Raw genomic sequence first — 11,298 nt, forward strand, 5'->3', positions numbered from 1 at the left:
CCCCCCCCCTTTCCCCTTTTTTTACACTGCCTGGCGTCTCCCATCACTTCTGCCAGTCCAAAAAGGGTTTGCTTGCCACGATTGGCAGTTTCCTTCTTTTCTCTATAGCATCCTTTCTGCTAAAGTGGAAAGAGTGTAGACGGAGCTTCTTCCCCTCACCGTACCGTCTTAACCTGCAACATACTATACTCTCGGGAACAAGATAATAGCCTTGTATCTTTTCTGCCGCCACAAATGCTGTGCTTAGCATGTTTTTGGCAGAGCCTTTTGCTGCCACCACATGCCACGCTATGAAGTGGAGTGCCACGGTGTGTGCGTGCCACCTGTCGCATAAAGCAGTGCACTTTCAAACTGCGTGGATGCAATGACGGCAGAAAAAACACCAGCAGAGCGGACAATACAGAGCATGTTATTAACAGCACTGGTTAATGCTCAATAAATCACAATCTGGATCATTACTGTAAAACCATTTATTTTTGCAAATCGGTCACGGAGGACATAATCGCGGCCACTAAATTTTGCGAATTCCAGACGCCTGCATTCAAACTCTTAAAGAGATTATAAAAGCAATTTCGAAATTTTATTTGATGTCTGAAATGGGCGTCGGGCTCATCTCAGACACTGTTGACCAAGTTCCAGCCCGAACAGAAGTTTGTGTGCCGCACCAATCAATTAAACAGTTGTGGTAATATTTGTGCGGGGACAATGCCTGAGACCCCCCCCCCCCCCCCCCCCCCCCCAAGACGGCGGCAGAAAGGTGAACTAAAGTGCGCCGTCAAAGCGTGACGACAACGGGCTCCTCGTCAGGCGATTGCTTCAAACGGTTTAGACGAATGATGCGCTCTTGGTTTAGAATTCGGTAGTGAGATGTCATACAAAAAAGTAATTTGAATGTTGGATAATTTTTTTAAAGCTGTAGTTCGGAATTAATAGGTTTCATAGTGTGTATAGGAATAGGTTCCATAGCATGTGTAGCGTGTGGGATGACAAGGAAGATGACTTGTGGAAATAAATGACAGCTGTATGCTGTGCCGGTTTTGAGACGGTAGTGTGTATGTTCTTTTTTGTTTTCCTTGTCTCAAGGAAACAAAATTTTGACAGCAAATTTTGAGCCCTGCTAGTGTACACGTTTCTGATCCAAAACTGACTTCGAGACCCAGTAGGTTTCAAAGCCGGTTTCAAATAAGAAAACCAACGCAAAAGTCAACTTCGAAACCTGGGATGTTTTGAAGTGATTTTTGGCATTAGTTCCCGAAAAGATATGTCATCAGTTTGGTGGCCGGGAGCTAAAAGCATTTCATGCTTAAAATCATACTCATCAGTGCGGCCTTTATTATTCTCTGACTGAATCAATTCTGCTTTAATATGCAGGAGGGAACCATTTGGCTTTTCGAAGGCTTTACTGTGGTCATGGCGGCCTACTGGCTTTTCGGCTTCGCCCATGGCCAGAAGACGTACAATACGAGCTGCCTTCTTGAGAGGCTTTGTCTTATTCTAATCTACTCACAGCTACGGCCAGTTGCAATCAAGGTGATTAATACAATCAAGAAAACACCTGTAGCCTGATTGCTGATCACATAGTGCAATCGCCAAAGTCTGTGAAACTCCTGCCAAGATTGTTCCGATTTTCGAAATCATTAAAGGCTTTGTTTGTTTTTCTTGAGATGGCAGCTGCAAGTTGTGTGGCTCACATACCTAAGTATGCTTCAATTCATGACCAGCTTTATTCATTTATATTCATCACATTTCTCTAGTCCTCCGTGTTGTTTCCTAGTCATCAAACTATTAGGCACCTGTATGGAGTAATTACATTTTGTTTTTATGTTTTTATCAAAACGGTTTGTGTCACCCTGTCTGGAATTCATCACCCTTGCTACGAAATGTCAAATTAATCTCACGTTGAGATACTTTTTAAAAGTGGAGATGACCGGCATTAAATGTTGTGTTTCTTTATCACTCCTGTTCATACTTTGTATATTACTTCAGTCAAAAGACACCACCAGTGTTCAATACGCCCCGTCCGAGCACAAGCTTTTCAGCCTGGATAAGGTGAGCGTGAGTGAGCACGTACTAAGCAGTACCGAAGGTAATGAGCGTGCACTGCTGCATTTTCAAAGTTTCATAAATGCTCTTTTTTAGAAAAAAATAAAAGCCAGGCATTGTTGTGGTATATTCATAACATTGTGGCTTTCTTGAAGAATGCGGGCATTCTGAAGGTGTTGCCGAAGGCTTGTCAGGGTGACAGCGCGGTCGAAGGCGACAAGTGCGAGCTAGTACACGCTCTATCGCAAGCTCTTGTTCTGCGAAAGCGCTTCTCAAAGTCGCTCTTGCATGCCTGTAGCCTTTGCTGCCCTACAGTGGTAATGGTAGGCAACTCCGGCTGACACAAGAAATCATCCAATCGCTGCCACACTCCGTTTCCCTTTAAAGCGCAGGTGAACCGAAATTTGGATTTTAGAAAACGATGCAGAAGCCGTAGGCGGGACGCTACAATCCCTAAAACACTACTCGTAGTCACAAGGCGATATCTCGAATGGACGGCCGTATTTTTGGAGAAAGAGGTTGAGATTGAACGAGGCCGATGAGGCGCGTGACGTCAAGATATCTCGTTTTCTCCTCTCTGCTTCGCCCCCTCAAGGCGGCGAAACGGAGAAGACGCGAGGTCGTTCCCTTTCCTTCTCGGAGAAACAAGACAAACAAATCTGTCAAATGCGCCTCCTTTTTTAAAAGTAAGGTCATCCATTCGAAATATCGCTGTATGAGTGATGTTTTGGTATTTGTAGCATCTTGTTACACGCTTTTGCCGCCGTGTTTTATGGAATCCAGATTTCGGTTCAACATCCCTTTAAGTGCAAGTGAAACTGAAATGCCAAGAATGAGCACGTTGTCCTGAACGACAGTTGCACTGCACAAGCACGCATGCTTAGCAACATTCAAAGCATGGAGCTTGCTCTTAAAGCCTCTGCATCAGGCTTCCTGTTGCAGCTCGTGGTACCGAAGCAAGCTTTTGGGCAGACACTTTTTTATAAGCAGAAACTTCACCTGGCACCGCAGAGCTCCGACCGGTACTCGGAGTACTTAGTTGCTGTACTTTAGATAAAACAGAAGGGCAACAGGTGAAGTAGAAACTTCACCTGCACCGCAGTGCTCCGACCAGTACTCGGAGTACTTAGTTGCGGTATTTTAGATAAAACAGAAGGGCATTGAGCAGTGCAAACTACGATTATTGTCAGGTAAGAAGTATTCAGTTGCAGTAATTGTTTTGCTTTACATACAAAAAGGCTGGAGTATGCTTAAATGCTGGGCTAGCAACCGATTGCTACCAGGGGCCCTATGCTACACGACGGGACCAAGCGGAATCAAGGGACCGGGAGCCATCCAGCGACCTGGATGCAAAGATGGGTTCAGCTTTCACGGGATTGGTGCCACCTGGATCTTGTCCCAAAGGGCCAGCAGCAGCTGGATAGCCTCGCATTGCGATGCGGGGATGGGGATGCCGAGCGAGCTCGGGGCATGCCGCCCACTCAGTGTGAGGGCCAGGTGCTCCCACTGACTGGCTAGGTGCATGTTGATGAGTTCCTGGAAGGTGTTGTTTACACTTAGCAGCCGGAGCTTGGCGTTTGATGCGTACGGCGGCACCTCCAGTGCCAGCTAGTACCCCTTGCGAATAATCACGTCCATCTTGCCCTTACCTCTCGACAGCAGGTCAGGTTGAGATACGGATTGGCGCAGGCGATGTGGCTCTGACGAGTGGTTGGGTCAGCCGGATCAGGTCCGACTCCTAGAGCCCGTGTCTGTGACTCGTTATTCTTCTCACCATGCGCATGACTTGCGTGGTTGTCTTGACGAGTCGGTCGACCGTGTACTTGGCTCCGCCGTCCCGCTGGAGGTGAAGGCCCCAGTATCCGAACCCGCTTCACCACCGGCACGGGGGTACCATCCTTTAACGTGAGGCGGATGTCCGCCTTCTTCTTCTTCGGGAATTGGCTTGCCCGCGCGGAGGAGCAACAGCTGAGACTTATCGGGGGCGCGCTGGAGGTTGCCGGCCTCGAGGTAGTTCTGCACCGTCTCAATGACTTCTTCGAGGAAGTCTTGCCTCCCGCTGTCCGATCCCGACGTAGCCCAAATCGTCAGGTCGTCCACATAGAGTGGCATAGAGTGTATGCTTCATCCGGGGAATCCGTTCCAGTAGAGGAGGCGGCTTGCACATCGCCAGGTAACAAGGTGGGTGACAGGACCGAGCCTTGCCAATTGCCCTTGCTCGGTATCGGGATGGTGCTTGTGCGGATGGACTCGATTCCGATGGTGGCCATCCAGTTGCTCAGGAAGTCCCGCACATAATCATACATCCGGGGCCCGCACCCAGTTGAGGCCAAGTTCTCGAACACCAGCGTGTGACTGATGTTGTCAAAGGCGCCCTTTATATCCAGGGCCAGGACCGCCCGCGTTGTCGTACAGGAGATTCTGTCAAGGATATCCTCCTTGATCTGAAGCAGGACATCCTGCGTTGAGGCGTGACCAGAACCCGAAAATGGTGTTCATGGTGGCATTGAGTTCAATACAGGATGGTCCCCTCAAATATCGCTGTAAACAGCTCATCAGGGCATGGGCATTTAAAAAAACTGAAATGGAGTGTCCAGGTCTGTGACGCTCGGCAGTATACCTGATAACCTCTATTTCTTTTGGATCCTTTTCAAGGGAGTATATTTTCCACTTCGGGGCACTTTTCTTGTTTCTGGCACTTACTACTGCAGGAACTGTTTCACCCTCACTTTCTTCTTTGCTTTCACAGCACTCATTTGATGTTAATGTGGAAGGGAATTGGGCGGATTCCACTCTTCGTTCCTACGTAAAATGTGCTGGCGTCCAATACCTGCCACAAAAAGGGTACTTAAGATTCCAAAAATGACTAAGAGTGTGTAAACATATGATGCCAGCATTTCTTTTTTTTTTATTTCCAATGAGCAACATTATATTATGCCAAAACTCTCCCTAAATGCACACTGCATTTCACAGCGCGCTAAACTCTGCCGGAAAAATCGGCGCCTGCACGCAAAGGGGCGTCGTTTCCGATCAGCAGTGTATTTTACCTTGTGAAATTTTAAGGCGCACCTTTCTTTTGCAGCTAGAACATCCTTAAAAATACTAAAAATGCGTTCGCCACGGACGACCGAGTCTTCCGCTGGCAAACGCTGTCGTTTGCGTACGATACGCCTTGAAATTTTCACCCCATGGTCGATCAGGCGCCGATTTTTCCGGTTGCTTTCCCATACCTTGAGCCACCCAGAAACACCGCGCGCCCCCGTAAATAAAAAAAAAGAATGGAACGGCATTGAGTGTTTTGTTTACTTACCGACTTTGTGCGTGGACCGCGCAGCGTTGCGCTGCCTGATGCACCCGCGTTTTGGAACTAATTCAGTTGACAGTTCCCTCCGAAGATGAAGCCACTGAAGCCACGGCGGTAATCGTACTGGTAGGCTGTTCCCTTTCGAACGGGCGGAAGAAGACTACGAAAAATTCGGCAGCGAACGGGCGGAAACTCGATTACGTACAGCTTCAGTAGTCGACGCTTTGTTTTCTCGATTGCGTTCGCGGCGTTCACCGTGGACTCGCGCACTCGGCCGTAGCCAAACCAGCCGAACGGCCGAACCAGCTGGACGGCTGCCGGCGCGCGTACCGACAGCGTCGCCATAGCAACCACGCCGCGAGTGTGGTTGCCAGACAGAATTCACACGATTTTTTTTCTCGTCACTCACGTTGAGTTACTAGAAGTTAGGCGCGTATCATTATAATACATTATGCTGTAAGACGTTATTAAGGGATATGTGTACCTACCTAAGACAAACGCAGAAAAAATATTATTGAAAAATAAAATTGGCGTAATCTTTTCATATCTTGATTAAGACTAGCGTGGTCACTAAGCTAACCGATGCGCGAAATAGGAGGGCATATATACCGCTCGGGGCAGTTGTCGGATTGTATAAGTAGGTTGTATGTACTATTTGTTGTGTGTTGTGCTATTGATCAGTGCTTGTATGCGCGTGTGTATGTACAGTGTTGTGTGTATGTCGATGTCGTGAGTGAATGTAACCGCGCGGTGGGCAGCAAAGAAACTGCTGTTTTCTTTTTTCAAATGTTTATCACTTTTTGTTTTCGTCGCTAGATGGGGGTTGTCGCCGCCCAATTTGAAAAGTGTGGCGGTTGATGATCTATAACTATTAGAGGGCTGGATGCCATTAGTCCATCCGTCGTGTTGATCGCTCCGAGTTGTTCGGTTCCGCTGGCAGCTGTGTCGCCGTGTTATGCTGCCTGATTGCAACAAAAGGAGGTTAGGCGGCTTCCCCAGCGCGTGTTTAGGTGCTGAATGCCGCTGTTCACGCACAAACGTTCATGAGTGGATAACGCACGTAACAGAGGTGAGCACAGGCAATAGTTAATCGAGAGCCACACGGAGCGCGAGTGCGATACCTCCTAGCCGCTGTCGACAGAGGGTGTCGGAGCGATTCGTTGTCAACTTGTCCACGGCAAGTGGGCGTTTTGTTCAATAAAGCCAGCCTGTCAGTGTTTTGTAAAGCTATCCCTTCTTTATAAGCGCTTCTGATGCGATGAAAATGCGACCGGCATTGAGCAGGCCGAGCGAGACTTCGGCGACAGTCTCGGCTGTTCAGTCTCCAGCGGTTTCTGCCTTACTCGTATTATTTGCGGTGTTGGCGCTTGGACATAGAGATGTTTGGAAAGTTTTTTGCGCCTACAGATGACACCAAACGAGCGTGCGAGCCGTATGCTCTTGCTCCGGCGAGAAGCCGCGTACGGCTCGCCAGGCTCGTATCGCCTGTCGCATACTGGCCGCCATATTGTTTTGAGGGTGTTAGCAGTTAACACGATTTTCACCACCTCCGGCGGCTAACACCCTTACACGAATAAAGGCGTTAGCCAGAGGACGAGCCATTTACACGAATAAGGGTGTAAAAATTTTAAGTGTGCGGGTAGAGCCCATGGGGCGGCCTTGCTTCTATCCCCGATTGATGATGAGGATAGCGCGACAGTAGCGCCACCTCTAGGTCAATCTTGATGCTGTCTGGAGGATATTGAGGAATATCTGGCCGAACATGTGAGAAACGTAATTGCAAAATTAAACCAGTTAAAGGGGAAATTGTGGCACCTTGCAAGGCACTCGTACAACTAGTATTCGGTGGGCACGATATTGTGGAAAACACTCGCGGTCCCGGTCGTTACGTGCGCCAACGACGCGCTCATATAAAGCGTGGCCGGCATAATACGCTTGGACCGACACCAGTACGAGCAGGGAAGGTGGCTGCTGGGAAGAAGCAGCTGCACGGCTAAAGCAGCAGTGACGGGCGAAATGGACTGGTCCACGTACCAAACCAGAGAGGCCAGGCCCAAACTACAATACATGGGAAGACTGAAATTCCTTCCGCCTGAGAGCTACGCGCGAAGGATTTATTATCACATTATATACAACGGAACGAAGACAAATTGGGTAAAGAAGCTAAAAACCGTAGATTCCAAATTCAGTGGGGGTAAGGCCAGGCAACAGGCGACCACAGAAAGAGAATACTATAAAACGATTCACGAAGAGGTGACACGGGCCGGAACCCAGCAGTGGCAGAGTGTGACCCAGACGAAACAGAGCCTTGAGCTCTACTGAAAGAACAAGAGTAAGCCAGCCCCATATCGCCGGTACAAGGGGGACAGAGCCAGCGCCCTACTTTTTCAGGCACGAACGGGCTGCCTCTTTACCCAGAGCCGGAGGTGCGATCTATACAGAGACGACCCATCCTGCCGACTTTGCGGAGAAGAAGAAGAGACAGTGGAGCATGTCGTCAGTCGACGAAAACGCCTCGGACACACCAGGAAAAACTCCCCAAGCTGCGGCTTGGAACGTGCCATGGGACTCACGAACGCAGACGACAACGGCGCGCGGAAGGTAACGGAACACACGGAGCGCCGCCTGGTAATGTGGGAGAGACTTTGCCGCAACACACTAAAAAAAATCCGTTCGAAAAAGAACTTTTTGGAGTTCTTCGGCTTGTCCATATTTTGCACCCTAAAAGGTTCTTTTAAGCACCTTATAAAAAAGTTCTTCATGAAGAACCTTTAAGGAGTCCTTTTAAGTTCTCTTTTCAATGAAACAGTTCTTTGTGAGGAACTTGTAAAAAGTTCTTTTCATCCCTTCTCTCGCTAAAACAGTTCTTGGTGAAGAACCGTTTAACAGTTCTTTTAAGTTCCCTTTTCAATGGAACAGTTCTTCGCGCGGAACGTTTAAAAAGTTCTTTCCAGTTCTTCTGTCGCTGAAACAGTTCTTTTTAGTTCTCTCTCGGATAAAGCGATTTTTCATCAAGTACCTTTGGAGGGTTCTTATAAGCTCTTTTTTAATTAACCAGTTATGAAATATCTTTATTGAGTTATTTTAGGGTCTAAGGAAATAAGTTCTAAATTACCTTTCAAGGGAACTTTTATTATTATTATTATTAATTATTTTTTTCGGTCGCGCACCAGTGACCTAGCTGTGTTTGGAGATTTGTGTTTGTCCTTTGTCCCTCTTGTTCCCCTTCTCCAGGGATTATTTTCGTCGGAACTTTTGTGTTGGGTGTGCGAATACCTTCTCGGCTCAAAAAGAAGAGCGATATTTCTAGGTTCAACACTGCAATGAAAGTCATTGTGTACAGTGGGCTTCTTGAATCTAGAAATATCGCTGTGCTATTTGAACCGAGGGGTATTCGCACACCCCAACAGTAAAGTTCCCTTGAGAGGTTATTTAGAACTGTTATTTCCTTGGACCCTAAAAAAACTCAATACAGGTTTTTCATGATTTACTGGCCAATTGAAAGAGCTTATAAGAAGCTTGCAAAGGTATTTGATGAAAAACCGTTCCATCCGAGAGAGAACTAAAAAAAACTACCAAGGATTTTATTTCAACCAGTACTTGCTCACCCCTAACTTTTAAGTTACTTTTCACCGAGAGAGCTTTCTATTATGAACCTTTTCAATGAAAGGTTTGTTGCAAAGACCACTTTCGAGTTAACTTGAATAACTTATTCGCAAGAAGCGACTTGGGCAGCAATTTTAGGTGTACAGTAGCTCTTTTGTAAACCGCTCTTTATTGACTGTCTCGAACTGTTCAAAGAGGAAATATACATCACCTAGACGTTTGCGAACGTCAACAGACGTGCAAAACAGGCTTTGAACGACAAGGCTCCTTTTCTGGGGCACTAGATCTACTGCAGAACCACTGGCTTGGATGGGTATTCAAGTACACATTCATCGTTGATACTCTTGTCAAGACCAAGTATGAGGTATAGGAAATAAAGGTAGGAAACAAAAGAGATGTTCTGGAATGTCCAACCTGTCAATGGTGAAATGAAGACAAGATACCGCGGTTCACAAAAAAAAAACATACTGACGTTTATTGAACATGACTAGATTGAAACTTAGCACATGAGTAGAAGGCTTCTGTGCCTAAAATATAGATAAAATATAACACGGCCTAGTGGAACACTGAAATGAGACACTGAAATTTTGGCCTTGAGAAAATGGAGACAACGTTCTAGATGTCTGATTTCATATATGGCACGTTAGCGAGCTCAGATCTATTATTTGACCACTAACGAAAGAAGACAAAGACTGACTTGAAAAAACTTCAAAACCCTTTCTTGTTGAGGTATACTTTATGGATAAAAATGCTATCTTGAAGACGAGATGGACGAGGCAACCACTCAGGCGTGGAAGCAAGAAAAGGCAAATTCCGGCAAAACAAGACTTCTGGCCCCTTCCCAACCATACACTGCAAGGGCGCATGGCACAAACAGGTGTTAAACCCAGACAAAGAGCACAACGGCACTGCAAGTAGGCAGCTGCAAACCAGGCTGTTAGCTGAATTTAGACAGTGCCTAAGTCTCTTAGTATACCATTTTTAGGTTTGAAGTAACTCAAAACCAGACAAAACTGATCCACCATTCAGGCTGTCTATTGCTTTGAAAGTTTAGTGGAAAAGGTGTTAAAATTACCACTTCGGGAATGCAGAGGGCCGGGTACAGCTAAATAACATCAGTGGTGGTCTTGCCAGCGATGTCTACCCTCCTTGCCTGTTACGTCTGTGCCATTATTTGAAGTAAGAGCTTCACATCTGTTGCAGCCTTGGAGCATTCAGCAGCCATAATCTCTACGTAGTCTGCACAGTTGTCGGTACCTTCTACGTCATGATGCGGAACCTGAAAAAAAAAGTCAGTGCCATTCACAGATGATGAAATTTGAAGAACAAAGTTGTGTACTAGACAAACTCCAGCAAGCCTTATTTTATGTTATGTAAAAAATTGTAACTTAAACAGTGGGTGCACGGGTCCAAATAGATCAAGTTATATGCACTCTATATTTTAGCTATAATAAGGCAGTTCAATGCAACAAAAGAGATTTAACCGAGAGACAACCAGAGAGTATTTGATATATCTGACAAGCCATGCAACTGTGACTTTTACAGATTACATTTACAGCAATGTGATTCCTTCAAGTCACTTTGGAGCACCTGTTGCAGTAGTCAGAAGTCCATTTAGGAGTAGCTAAAAGTACGTTTAGGAGCTGCTAAAAGATGTATTGGCATGTAAGCAAAAACGTCGTCTTTATTCTTACCACTGTGAATCTTGCCGCGCGCGCAGCTGGCCAAGTAGGCAGCGCGCGCGTGGCCTAACGGTTATCGCGCTTGCTTTCCACGCTGAAAGCCAGGGTTCGATTCCTGGCCGCGGAGGCGCATTTTTGTTGACACTGTAATGTGATGTTCTGGTGAATTCGAGAACCGTCTTGCTGATTCGAGATTAGAATGTTCCACGCGCCGAACCTTCTACGCCGAACGATCCAGAAAGCCACGAGGGTACATAAGGGATTCCGCAAGGCGAGCGGAGTCAGTCTCACCCCAGCGTTCGACTCTGCTGCCACGCCGACTTCGACGCTCTATTATTATCTTTTGTACTCTTTTATTTTGGGCACAAGTTCGCCCCAGTAAACTTTAATTTCCTCCTCTTTATTTATTGTTTTCGAATCACCACCCGTGACAATATTATCATACGGTTAATGTGTTGGCATGCTCAACTAAAACACTGTCTACTTTGCCCTCCCACTCCTGTGCAACCTTTTGTTAACATCAATTGCTTGACAGGTTTGATTCTCTCGAACAAAGCACTATCTGCTTAGTTGCACATAGAAGCACCAGACATGGCAACAACAGTCTGAGTGATGATGGATAGTATGAACTTCTGTGAATGGTGGTTTTATAGGTACGGAATC

The sequence above is a fragment of the Ixodes scapularis genome, unplaced genomic scaffold (assembly GCF_016920785.2).
Source record: "Ixodes scapularis isolate PalLabHiFi unplaced genomic scaffold, ASM1692078v2 PGA_scaffold11__112_contigs__length_91849675, whole genome shotgun sequence".
Lineage (NCBI taxonomy): Eukaryota > Metazoa > Arthropoda > Arachnida > Ixodida > Ixodidae > Ixodes > Ixodes scapularis.